Here is a 14,924-nt window from a genome sequence, read left to right as displayed (position 1 = left end):
AAGGAATAAAACGGGCTGCTTCAATGCAATACAAACCACAATCACATAATCATCATAGTTCCACTTGTTTTTTTGACTGGAGGAACCATTCAGCAACACTTCAGTGGAAATGTATATTTCTTTAGTGGCGCAGAAGCTAAAAACAGGAGATCAGGAAGTAGCAGCTGATGGGTGTTGTGTTACTGAACTCGGCGTCATGGACATTGTTGCTATTCACGTTACCCTGAGCTGTCTTTCACATTTTACCTAATTAATATGAATCTTTGTTCCCGATTTGCCACTGTTCTTTCCAAATGTATTTTCTTACCTCCTTCACAGTCCAAATGTTCAATCCTTTTAAATATGCTGCAAATTTAAGTTGTAATAACAGCTTTGGAAAATGAGGATAACATTTGTTTGGATATAGGTTCTTCATAGAGATTTGTGTCCTTGAGTCTCTAAATTCCAGGTGATTGACTAACATACCAAGTTTTGTTGCTATATGTATTGCATTTTGCATTTATGTGTCATATGAGGCTCTGCAGTAGCAGTCTTTAAGAAAAGTTGGGCTTCTCTCCCATTTCCATGGAGATGGAGTTGAACCATTTTTGAAAAGTTCCACCTTGGGAGCAGTTTTCAAAAAGTTGTGTTTTCAGTGGCCCCGCCCCCTATTATGTAAAATGCCACCTAAAATGTAGCAACAGTTTCCCATTTTCATTCAAATGTCGTGTTAAAGGCGCCCAAGTGTGACTGGGTGCCTTTCACCACTCCCCTTTGCGATAACAATCGCAAAGGGGAGTGGTGAAATTTCCCCCCCTCATAGGGATGAAAGCTCCCTCACCAGTAGACCAGATAAAACGCATCAAATTAATGAATTCTAAGTACAGTGGAGCCACCAAATCCCAAGTGTTGAGAATGAAACTTGCGCAATTAACTCTAAAGTCACAATCTCATGCAGCTCGCCCCAAGGAGTAGGTTTTTTGTTGAATGTTGGACTCCCTCTTTTTTTTCATTAAGATATTGTTTAATTGTGAATGAAATCCAGAGGTCCCATCCCCTTTTATGTCATTTTGAGAACATAAATTATGCTCATTTTGCCAGTATTATGAATGACAATTAGTGACTGTGGGGTCATGCTGGATATATGAAGAGCAAAGAAGCCCAGGCCTCTTCCTCTGACTACTCTGGTGGAAACGTATGAAAATATCTCTCCAGTCGGTTCTTTGCCAACCCCAGGGCCTCCTCCTTGTCGGACATGCCTGGTAGACCTCTAATTGAAAGGGAGGGGGATATCCTAATCAGATTCCCAAACCATCTTAATTGTCTCATCTCGCCATGGGCGAGGGGGCCTTACTTTGTCTCTCTCGGTTGGTTGAGCTCCTCACTCTATCATGAACAGTGACGTGGGCCACCCTGCGGTGAAACTCATTTCAGCCTTGTGTATCCACAACCTCATCTTTTGATCATGCGCCAAAGTTCATGATCATAGGTGAAGCTCGGCCCCCTCTTCACCAAAACAGTCCGTCACATCAGCAGCTTTGTTGGTGCTGGGTGTCCAAAACTACAGCAGATCACACAATCCTTCCCACTCGCATCACTCAACATAAGATGGTGGAAATGCCATATGGTTATGGCAGGACTTGAATCGGCTAATCAATGCAACACTGTCTGGCCCATAGGAAATAGTATTTTCTTTTAAACATTTGAAACAGAACCTTTTATTTGAAGTGGATAGGGCTTTATATTCACTCAAAAAAATCATTAATGGTAGGAGGAGGAGGAGGAGGAGGAGATGAACAAACAAACATGCCAAATACACTACTTTTGAATCCACAATATTACATTTTGTAATTGTTTGACTCATCATACAATTGCAATCAACTTTTTAAAAAACTTTCAGCCAAGCCCTGCCTACATTCTAACTTTCTTTTGGGGTATAAGGCTTTGTGCACATTGTAAACAAATATTGCACCACCTTTATCAATTATTGATGTTATAAAGTGCCATCTTCAGCAATAGTAAATTCTCTTCCACCCACAAGCATCACCGAATGCCTCATTGGTGTTCCAACTTTCTTCTGGAGCAGATCTTCAACAGTTCATCTGGACTTCTTTTCAGAACCCATGATCAGAAGTGCTTCATCATATGTGGAGTGTCTACCGCTGAGTTACTGGAAATGTCAGCTTCGCCTTCTCCTCACTGGCAGTTGCTTGGGAATTTGACAGTACAACTGTTTTGTATCATGTAAGATGTCAGATTTGTAATTTCTTTCTCAAACTGAAGATACTGTCACAAAGGAGCTTTATAAGAAAATCAAAGGTTTTGATGTCCCGATGACCCTCTCCTTTGAATTCTCAGTACAAATCTGATCTCACTTCAACCAAACCTTAAGGCAATTGCTAAAATCAAAATGAATACAATTATTGTATAATTTTTAATATGGAGTTGTTTCCAGTTATTATTAGAACCCTTGAAATGAAAATTGTTTGTCACACCCGCTTCTGACTCTAAGTAATATAAAATCTTAAAGAAAGAGTGTCATCTCATGCATTTCAGCATTATATTTTCTTTTTACAGTTTCATTTGCACATACAAGGTGTGCTCACCCTTGGGTACAGTTCCATTTCCATTTTGGAACCTCATCTGATTTCTGAAGCCATTTCTGGTTTAGAATATAAAGTGAGAATTGCTTTCATCAAAGTGACTTGCAAAGATATGCACTAATCAAAATACATGAAGTTGAGAAACTGTGTTAGATTGCATATTTGCACCAAATCTTTGTTTTTCTTCGCAAATACAATTGCCTGTGTGATATCATGTCTAGCACCTACCGTATGTGGTGTGTCATCTTAATTTCCAACCAGTTCCTCTGAGGGGGGGGGGGGAGGCACAGAGTGCATGGATTTAGATGAATGCGTTAATACAGAAAGAAAAAAAAACTTGGTTGTTTTAGATCTGGAATAACAACTCGGGTTTGCTTAGTTTTCTTTCCAATAGAAGTGTAACTATTGCAATAAATGATGCCCTGGATGGGAATACTGTAAAGTACTGCATTATTTAAATTACTCTCAATATTATGCAAAATTGCACGAGACATGTTTGTCCTCTTTTGATTTGTTTTCAACTTTATATGCAAGTAGGGTTTCAATGATCCTCTGTGTATGCTCTTTGTCTGTAGGCGCCTTCAGAGTTTCACAAATTCCAGTCCAAGCAATCTATTGATGTCCATTGTGTACATTTCCTGGCGCCTCTACAAAACCTAGTCCTGAAACCTTGGGCTGCTTTTGCTTGCTCTCCCCATACATTTTGTGACATAACCAGCATGGTGCAGGGATCACGTTGTCGTACAACAATGGAGTGTCTGCGATTCTCTCTCCAGGGTTCCTCGGGATGCACACTGCACTTAATGGAAATTCATGCCTCACAGATTCAGTTTGTTTGAGACAAAATGCTATTCTGTGCTTAAAGTATCTCTGTACCTTCTGTTCGTCCCATATCTGTCTGAAAGTCAGAAAACTGAAACGATCACAAAACACAACTTAAAACCAGCTTTTTATTAGAAAAACAAATAACATGCTTTCCCTTTCAGTTATTTCTATATTTGATGAAATGTGTTCATGAAGATTACCAAGATTACTGAAATTTATTCTTACAAATGGAGAAGGTGGAGCGATGAAGTGTTGGGAAGTACAGCCTTGGAAGAGTACCCCTGCCAAGCCACCCATCCATCCTTTCCATTCAAATACTTAATGTAGCATTATATTCAACTTGGGTTCAGAGGTTGCTGGAATCGACCTCAGCTGAATCTTAATGAAGGCGGAATACACACTGGACGGGTGGCAGGGGTCAGCAGAAATGGAAATCACACACTTATGAGGAACAAGGAGTTCCCAGTCACCCTCTGAAGCTTGTTTTTGGGCAAACTGAACTACCCATTGAAAATCCCATGCATACTTTGGAAATGTATGCAAATTCCACATTGTGTTTCTGTGAGCCAAAGTTCTGGGTCTCATATACACTTTATTAGAACAAATGATTATTTTCAGGTTAACACCGTCCTGCAGAGGTTTGTTCCTGACTGACTGAAATCATTTACAACTTATTTAACATTTAACAACAATATTACTCCTTTTATTTCTCAAGAAAATGGCATCAATACTCTTGTTGCCATCTCTTTTCAAGGTATTGTATTGTGCAGCCCTTTGGTAAACAGTGGTAGTGATGGCTGCCATATCACCCATGTATATCTTTATAGCTAGTAAGTGGCTTTCCCTGAAGCCTTCTTAAGATTACCTTCCTCTGCCACTGTAAAAACTAACTGAAATTGTGCACACTCTTGTGATTCTTTTATCCAGCTGCTGTCACACAGTATAAAGTCTACAGCTGTGCATTATATTCCAGTGTCTCGATCATTCCTTCACACACATAGTACTTTACAATGCACACTTTTCCCAAAATAAGTGTACTAAAATACTGGTTAGTATTGCTGGAATCCTTAAAAACAGAGCCTAAAGAAAAATCTTTATTTGAATACTCCCATTTCTGCAGGATTTATTCATGATGTTATTCTTCGTAAATCATCTGCAAAAAGCATGCAAACTCAAGCATGATCTATTTTTGCGAATGTACAATTTAGGACTCATTATGCAGGATCTTGGTAAATTAGGTCCTTTATAATTAATAATAATTAAAAGCCTTTAACTGCCTTTCATTGCCTATTTACCTCAGGAGCCATTGATAAAGATTAGAAATCTAGAATGCCTTAAACTACCCAACTCTTGTACATGAATGTGGCCTCCTAATCCACCAGACGATGTGGTTTGAGAAGTAGATGCAGTAAGGGACCGAGACACAGAGACCAGACAGCATGGTGACACTCATTTTGAGAGAGTTGGAGAAGGCAGAGTCCATCCTGTTATAATGTATTTGGCTCAACTTTGCGTATTTAGACCATCTGGACGAATTCAAAATGTGAAGTATTTGTAATGTTTATAATGTCTAAAATGCACTCGCAAAGTTGACTGTATTTCTATCAGAATATTGTTTTTATGATAAGTTGACAATATTTTCCACATTGCAGTGATCGTAACGCTTTGCTAATGCAAGTCTCCCTGTTGTCCTAATTCAGGGGTTGGCAGCCTGCGGCTCCTTCGTCCCTCTGCTGCGGCTCCTAGCACCTCGGTACCACTGCAGTTCATCCCGAAGTGCGACGGTACGGTAAGGCAAAGTGCACCCAGACCAACTGAGTTGCGAGGTCCCACTACAGAGAGTGCAGTAAAATGTAGGCGGGATTGTGAATGACACTGGGATGTAACGTCATTATGCAACAATAGTGGCGTGAAGAATGTGGAATTGTGGTCGGAGGAACGATTTGGAGGAACAATGCTTCATGCCGGTGCTCACAGCCACTGAGAGGAGCAATTACTCACTTAACGGCAAACAATTGTGAGTTACACAACAAATAAATGACATTGAAAGCCACACCATTCACATTCATGCTTCTAAAAACCCAGATCTTCCGCATATATCTGCCGTTTTAATAATATCTAGCGTCACGGAGCTGATACCTGCAATGTATTCGTGTTAGATTAAATTATTCGGGGTTATATTAGGTTTGGTAATGGTTGTGTTGTGTTTTTATTGCCAAGTTCATGTAACTGGTTTGTTCATTTAACTTATTAGTTGTAAGTTGGCAACCAGGGGTAAAGAAGGTGTTGTGTCTCATGTCTTCCTGCCATGGTGTTCCTGTTGGTCAGACACCCATGTCTTTCAATCCATGGGTGTCTGCCCATACTGGCATTTTTATATATTCTGTTGTATTCTCATCTCTCATCTTTCCTCTGGGAGTGTTGAATTGAATCACTACTACTATGCAGATCTGGGCAATTCTGCATTGAGGCAGCGACAAACCAATCAATTATTATGCAGTAATGTTTCTTGATTTTGCGGCAGTGGTGCAACAAAGTTCCTAATTTTGGAGGAAAAAAAAAAAAGGCGAATGCTATGGGAGGCCATGCGTCAGGAATGTCGCCCACAGGTAGACAAGAGAGCACAAATGACACCAGTGGTTTGGACATTGTTAATATTGAATGTGAATGACAAAACTAAGGCAAACTGTAAATTATGTTCTGCCAAAATATCAAGAGGAGGTGAAAGCCAGTTCGTGCAACATCAGCAACTTAATCACCAGTGACATCTGGACCAGCAGAGTTGGCCTGATGTTGCTCATTAGTCTAACTGCACCGCCGTATCACTGCATCCCTAGTTTGCAATTTAATTAAATGTTTAGACATTTATGTATGCATGAAAAGGAAAACTTAGCCATGTGCCATTCTAAAGAAAATTGAGGAATATGCATTGATTCATGGAATCGAATCAAATCATTGACAAGATAATGTAATCGTGAGACCAGTGAGGATGCACAGCCCTACTCTCCCCTCGTGTTTCCCGTTTGATTTGGGGCACTTGTGTCTTGTCAGGTTTCTTTAGCTCCACTTCACTTTGTCCATGTACTGCTGAGTTCAGTCTGTCTCTTCCCTCCAAGTGTTCCCTGTCTTTTTTGCTTTTCTTTCTTTCTTTTTTTTTTTCCCTTTTCTTTTTTCCTTGTCAAAAAAAAGTGTTCCCCATTCTTGATCAAGTCCCCACCCTAATGTTCTCTGCCTGTGCTTTAGTCTCTTATGCATCGAGATCTGTTTTTGCTTGCGTGCTCGTCCTCAATTTTAGATGTTTGCTGAGAATTCTTAGGGGTTTTTGTTTTAATTCCTACTCATAAGAGGATTTTTTAATTTCTTCTGGATAGTGCTCATATTTCAAAATCTAGGTTGTAACATGTGGACTCAGTCCTTGAGACCCCCCCCAATCCTCTTCAGCCGATTAGTGCTGCAGCTTCCCATATTACCTTCCTCAACAAATCTTTCTTTATACTCCCCTGTACCACCAAAAACCCAGTTATGGATTCCCCCCATATTTCATTTTACATTATTTATAGCATTCCTCCACTGCTTTTGCTCCTGGATAAGCCAATAATTGGCCTTTGCTTTGACACATCTAAATCTACCATCTGCCTAGTTCCATGAACTATTGACATATCAGCCTCCAATATTATCTTTGTACATGTCCCTTTCAGTTTTTCTAAGCGTAACTAGTACATATAAATGAACAGTTAGAGACTTACCTTTCTTGTTTGGTAACACTTTTAGTGCCCGCCACGGATCTTTCACATCAATCTTTCTGAGGATGTCTTTTGCTTACAAGAGCAAAGCCTTGTTGGTGTTGGCCTTCGCACCTCTCTCAAAAAAACCTCACGATCTGCTCCCTCTTGACTTTTGTCCTCTGTTTATTTGGCTGCCTCCTCTCACAGCTCCTCTCGCCTTGCCGCTTGCCATCACCATTATAGGTTTATTTTAGAGATGCTAATATCACTTTGTTCCAGTCAAAAGTCTTTCCTAGGCCTCTGATACTTTGGCTTTCACTGTTGTGCCCCCTTTCTTGGTAATCAGATGTCCTGAATATGAGTCTTCTAGCACTAATCTTGAGGATATACTAGCCTTCTATGTCATGGAATGTACATTGTTTGCTTGTTAAAAAGTGCAGTAAATTCTGTCAAGGACACATTTTACTTGCACTGATTACAGGGATGCATTTACAATTATGACATTTTCACAATCCTTTGCAATATTTGCTTGTTTCAAGCATGTGGCAAATGTGTTGCGTTCCAAAGAGGAAAAGTCATCATATTTTCACCAAGTTTTCTATTTCCTGTTAGCCAGACATTACATTAACCTTTACTGATGATATAAATTGAACGCTTTGCCCTTTGGACCGTAGCATTTACAAAAGATCTGAGTAAGTTACTCAATTGAATTCTAGCTTGTATGTTCTTAGGACCTACTGTAATTGTATTTAGATTAATCTCATTCCTTCCATTTCCCCAAATTCTTAAGTTCTGAAATAATGTGCTTTGTCCAGTTTACATTGCAATACCTTTTTTTATTATTATTATTGGATCATCAAACACATTTCATCACATACAATTTTGGGACAAAATCTTTCCTATTTTTTTTGAAACCCAACAAAAACCAAGACAATCACAAACAATTGAACCCCTCATCCCCACCACACCCCTCCCCAGGGACACATCCCCTTTAAAAAGAAAAAAGAAACAAGATTAACAATAATCAAAAGTAAATAAACCACAAGATTTGACGATAGATTCTCAGTCAAGATCAAGGTGACATCCTATGCTTTTGACATATGGAAAAAAAGTGGCTCCAAGTTTTTGAAAATGACCTCTCAGATCCCGGCAGGGTTAACCTGATCTTTTCCAGTTTAAGGAAATAAAGCACCTCTTTATTCCGGTGTACATGTGCAGGTGGGACTGGCGATTTCCATCTCGGCAGAATCAGCCTCCTGGTCAGCAGGGATGAGAATGCTATCAGGTTCTTTTGGTTAAAGAAAAGACAAAATGCAGGTGGCGAGACACCAAGAAGAGCAGTTAAGGCATTTGGAACTATAGTTTTGCCTGTGACCTTGGATAACGCCACAAAAACGTCAGACCAAAATGTACTCAGAGAAGGGCAGTGCCAGAAAGTATGTATATAATCAGCCGGAGCTTGTTTGCACCTATCACAGAGAGAGGAAACTGTATTAAACATTTTGGACAGGCTCACTTTGGTGTAGTGGGCTCTATGTAAAATCCTACCCTGAGTAAAACTGTGTTTAGCACAAATAGAAGAGTTGTGAACCCTCTGCAAAATTCCCTTCCAAGCATCATCTGTAATAGTCTGTCCCAAATCAGTCTCCCAAACAGTTTTAAGAGTATTTAAAGAGGAGTTTGAGCAGAGTTTATGAATATCAGAATAAATAATAGATATTGCACCCTTCAATGAAGGAAGAGGCAGCAGGAAAATATCCACATTTGAAGAGGAAGGGAGGGTGGGGAAATTCAGACCCAAAGAACGAACACAGTGACGAACCTGGAGGTGTCTAAAGAAGTGGCTTTGAGGTAAAGAAAATTTTTTCAACCAGCCGATGAAAAGAGGCAGATGTTGAGTCTATATATTGATCTACACATGTTTTTAAGCCCACATCGCAACACTTTTTAAGGTATAAACTTTTTCGGATGCGAATCGTGCTGACCTGTTGAAAGTGGTTTACCAACCATTCTCTGGAATAACAGCCATGGAAAATGGAAAATCTGTGCTACCAGGTGTTATTTTTAACAGGCTAAGATAATCTTCAAGCTCATGCTTTTTGAGGTTTTCTGGTATAAACACCTCATCACCAAGTCTTTATGTAAAAGTTGAACTTTGTTATATCATTCACCATATTATACATTATTGTAACTTTTTCCTTAACCTTGGACCTGTATTGAACAGATTTTACAGACAAACTCTCCATGATTCATCTGGTGTTGTCATGTTGTAGTCAATTGATGCTGGAAAACTCCGGCTGCAACTTCATCGCGACTATACTTTTACTCGCTCTGCCAGTGGCATTAATTCACCAATCTATCTACCACGTCTAATATGACTGTTCATTGTTTGAGGTGGAAAGGGTATTCAATTTGACAATGCCATAGTGTGATTGCTCAATATTTTTTTCTCACAATTTTTCCTTAAAATATGACTGAGATTCAATGGCAAAGTCCTCCTCTTCAAAAAGCATTTTGCTCATGCAAGTTGGTACGTTAATGCACACAGAATAATCAAAATACAACTAAAGCAAGATGTAATAACATTTCTTAAGTCTGTGGAAAAACTGCTTGCAAGCAAATTGCTTTGTAGTGTGGCTGTGAAAACCCATTTTAATGCCCATTCGCAATATTTACACATTATAATTACCAGTCTATATCCCAGCATATTTCATACATTTTAGAACCATACAGAGTGAATGATTTGAATTTGTTGCTGTTGTTTTTAAATAATTGTTTATCTCATCACCATATATTTGCATTTTCTATTGTGTACTAAGTATACTACCAGTGAGTTTACGTTGGAATATTAAACATTCGTGCCAGACTGATGAGGCTTTAACTATAAAGTTACTTGTATGTTGACCTGCAGAACCACCACAACCAACTTTTTCTGTATTCGTCTTGGTTGATAAACTATTATCATCACTTTTATCATCTTATATGCGTGAAAAGATGCACACACACGCACAAAAAAACTGGACAGTTAGCCTCCAGTCTGTTCCATGGCTATATTGTTTTGTTATGAGGCCAGTGAGATGGAGAAAATGGGCCATAAGAGCTTTTTTAATGAGAAGTTTGGGACACTTAGACACTCAATTTTGTCGCGCAGTACCACAATATCAACAGTCCTCAGGCAAATGATACCATGGTGTGTGTTCCTATTACTTTTTTATGAATGCAGAAAATAAGTGAGGAACCAAATATTGTGTTTTTAAAAAGTAAATATCAAGATATTCTTGATTAATTACAAGTGACATTAGAGCCATATTCTTATCTGAATTAGTTATTAGTGATTGTAGCATCTATTTTGCTCACTGTAGTTTAGGAATTCATTACAGAATGTAGATATAGTGAAGAATGAACTGCTCTATTCAAGTAAGAATCTGAAGAGTAGTTATTTTCTACACCACAATCCTTGGGCGGGAGGGGGTATGCAATGTGTGACTTATTGAGATGGGAGTAAATGAACACAATTTGTCGCATGGACTGTTTTAACCTGCAACCCAGAGATGGAAACTGCACAGCTGCCATCCTTAAAAATATCACTGCAGATCAGTTCATTTTTTTTTTCTTTCAATTTTGCATTTAAAAACAACACTGGTTCTTACCAACAACAATCAGCCACATCAATGTGTTTACTTTTCCAATTTATTGGTTGTGGAAGTGGATAGGCTATTGGTGGGACCCCGGATCAAACCAGGGATCTTAATGTGCTGCAAGAGTGAGGTCAACTAAAGTTTCTTGTCGCCTGCAGGTATGGGACACATATGCAGACCATCAGAGACAATGATACACCCTGGTAACTTGTATTTTAGTGTACAGCTTTTTTTTTCGATTCATAAAGTGTAAAAAAAACACACAAAAAACAACAACATGTTTTTGATGTAGTATCTTTCAGATCTTATTATTTTACAGGATACCAGATGTCATTTGATTTACGCCGAACCTAAAAGCTGAAGCTCTTTGATTCCTGCGGTTGACAGAAAACTGCTCGCTCATCTGAGGCAGGTCACTGGAGAGTTGCGGCTGACAGTTCTGGGCTGATCCATTACCACTTTGCCTGGGGCTTAATTACCATCTCCCTCCAGTAACATGCAACACTTGCTGTTTCCAATGCAATCTTGCTTGAACTTCCCCATTTGGTTGCGGCAAGAGCAACGCTTGTCTTTCCTCTGCATGCACTGTCCCTCGCTTTTGAGTTCTCGGGTGGAGAACACCTGCATACAAAAAAGGCAAAATTAAAGAGCACCCATGATAATCACTGATTATGAATTCAGCTTCTGAATTTGTTATTTCCCTATGGGATTTGGTGACTGTGGCAGCAGCCGAAGCATGACTGTCTTGCCATGATGCCTTGTGTCATTTCTGACAAGTCTTGAGGGATAAAGAAAGCGGGCACAAAGCTTTAAATCAAATTGGTCACAGAGCCTTGCCAATCACTGCGGACAACATATGCAGGCTCACAACCAAGGTGAGGCTGCTCTTACGTGGCTCGGCAGTGAGCAATCTCCCTGTGCTCTAAAATGGAAATGAAACTGTTACACACCCACAGCCATTGAGGAAGGGATTTGTGTGGGCTGAGGTACAACTATACTGGATCGCCACTGTGGGAGAAGCTTTAGCTTTGCCCTTCTTTAAAGTGAGATTTACAAAAAGGAAATGCTCGGGTTGGTTTATTCAAAGGAAGCTCCTGATGGTGGGAAGACAAAAGGTACTTCACACTATCCTCCCTGGGGCACATGTACTCCAAAGCTCCACGTCTCTCTTTTACTCCTTCTTCTAAGCACTTGCCCCCTCCCCCCTCCTGTCTCATCTCTCCTCGCTCAATCTTTTACCATTTCTTTTTCCAACATTCCCTCTCTGCCCATATTTCTCCCACTTAATTTCACCTGTCTTCTCTGGCTTGGATGTCTGTCATGCCCCTGCTTCCACATCTCCTCTCCTCTCCTCTCCTCTCCTCTCCTCTCCTCTCCTCTCCTCTCCTCTCCCTCCTTTTCCTGCCTCTCCACCTTCTTTTTCCACTCTCCCCCTCTCTCTTTGGCTGTGTGGAGCCACGTGTTGGCTTGCTCAGAGTAAAGCCCTCTATTAACAGAAGCCGAGGCCAGATGGCAGCTCAGAAATGGATCGTGTAAACTGTGAAGGTCTCTTTGAGTTCTGGTTGTTTTTCTTTCTTTTTTTTCTCAACCAGCATCATAAAAATAACGTGCACTTTACCATTTCACCTACACACCAAGTGAGGGACTCACTTTAAATGATAATTTTGCCAGATCAGAGAAAAGAAAAATACACTTGCGTCTAAACTGGCTGTCATGTACCAACATCGATCGAGCAAAAGTTAGTTGAGGAAACATGTTTTTGGCCATTCTAACTTTCCTCCCGTGTAAAGAGCCAATAAACAATCCGAAGAATCGGAGGGTTTCTGAATTGTCGCTTTTGGACATCTCTTTTTCATTAGACACTTGTTGCAATATAAATTCCTTTGCGCAGTCACACTAAAGACTGCCAAACTGTGATGGGTCTTGTTAACACATAGACTTAAAATCCCCTGGCGACACAATTTATTCCCCAAGGGAACTTGTGGCAGTAGATGAGAGACGTAGCCTGTCTATGAAACTCAAAAGAAGAGAAATGGGTGAATCCACAGGGAGAAAATCCTGCAGTTTGTCTAATGAGGCATAGCCAGACAATACACTCTGGTCAATTCGGGAGATGAGCGTGAAATCCCCCATTAGATAATGCAAATCTTACAGTATGGGGCGAAGTATCTAAAGTGGGGTTGACTAACTCAATTACTCCTGAGTGCCTTGAGAAGTTTGTCACCAATCAGAAATTTGGATTGAGGTTTTGTTCGTCAAAATGGTTATTTGTCTAGCCCATGTTGTTGCCACGTGTGTCTATCTCTGTGGGTCGATGAAATAAGTGCACCACTGCATTCTTGGCTGGGGCTGGCTGTCTCTAAACCGATGGCCTGACCTCAATACCAAAACAAGTCATCTACTTCCTGTTTTGTGAATCCATGTCTTTGCCGGCTGCGTAGTGGTGATTGTCAGGTAACATTTATACCCCCCCCCCCCCCTTCCCCTCCTCCACCCATCTGTTTGCCACGCTCCAGCTGCACTCTCGCCATTCTTTTCTATTTTTTTCTTTCTTCAACATCCTTCGTCCCTTTCTCGATGCAGAAAAAAACAGGTTCATTGTGATTCTGAATGCAGTTCCACGGCTCAATGGGTTCTGTTTGAAATGAGATTTGAGGGACTGAGCATGAGAGAGGAAGACAGAGAACCTCCAGTCGCCTTGCGTCTTGATGAATAAAAGATGGAGGAGCTAGTGTGTTATAAACAACAATAACACAAACAGAGCATAATTAGTTCAGTTCTCTTTATTTTAGGAATGCTTTATGTGACATTTCCTTTGTTTGGCTGCTTTTATCACACATCACACACGTCCTGCCTGCATTACATGTGCAGGGCTTTCCCGCTCTCTCCCAAATCAACAAGGAAAATTGAATATTTACATTGTATGCAAATGTGAATACAGACATACATTATTTAATGTTAGTGTCTTCTCCCTTTCTGTGTATGTACGGTACATAAAGACAGATGTTACAGCAAGCCAAAATAATGAGCACATTTTCAAATGGGATTTTTATTACATTTAGATAATTTGAAAATTTGTGTTTTTAAATATGGATTTTCCCCAATATCAATGGCTGCATTGTTTGGTTGTTAACATTTTCACAAATTGATGTAGAAGCCCAAAGTTTGACATACACAAAGAAAAACACACTGTTAAAAAAAGTCACGCACAACACTACTAATGTACATGTCACTCACTACCTTTTGACCATTTTTTTCTACTTTTTGGCTGCTTCTCAGGATGTCCCTATTTAAAATAATATCCTTTCTGCAGGTTTTAATATTCATGGGATGCTATTTTTTTCTCTCCCACATATAGAGTAGCAATTTGGGCACAGGTTATTTGTCTCCTTTCAATCTTCAGTAGTTGTCTAATGTCTCCCTTAAAATCAATTTAATGCACTCTTGGTCAGATTTGCTTGAGCAGAATGCTAATTGACTTTTAATGTTAGATGACCTGTCTTTAGCTGTATTTGTAATTGCAGTCAGGGTTCTTTGCCATGGTGTGTTTACTTGATTTCTGACTGTGCAAAAGTCTGAGAGATGATAAAAGTCACATTTTGGATTCCACTATTATTCTTGGACCGCATCATGTTTTCCATAAGTATACAAGCCAGAAGAGTTCAAAACCTGGCCTGGCTCTTCAATGGTCTTTCTTTCTAATTAAGATTTTTTAAACATCTTTCAGTCCAGAATTAACGTTCTTGAAATATTGTCCGAATACAAAATCAGACTTTTGTTGCATATGAATCAATTATTGATGTATCTTGACGGCTGGCTCACTCTTGCGCTTCTACATCCTGAGCCACTATAGATGTCAGCTGCTTATTGACTTGCTTTTCTCCAACATCTGTGATTATCTTTTCACCGCCATTCTGCTGTGAGAGTTTTAATTCAAATAACTGTCACCAAGGCACTAAAGCGTAACGGATCGGCTTTATAATATTTAATTTATGGATGGAAGACGCTATCCGTACCAATCATGCATCATTTCTCATTTGGTATTTGTGTTATATGCTTGTTTTAATGATGGATAACTTAGATGACATTACAAAAAAAGTTTCAGAAGACAGAAAGACTCACGGATTTGGCACACTCAGGAGAGTGAAACAAAT

Source organism: Blennius ocellaris, assembly GCF_963422515.1.
Source record: "Blennius ocellaris genome assembly, chromosome: 2".
Classification (NCBI taxonomy): domain Eukaryota; kingdom Metazoa; phylum Chordata; class Actinopteri; order Blenniiformes; family Blenniidae; genus Blennius; species Blennius ocellaris.
Note: the sequence above shows the minus strand (reverse complement) of the source record.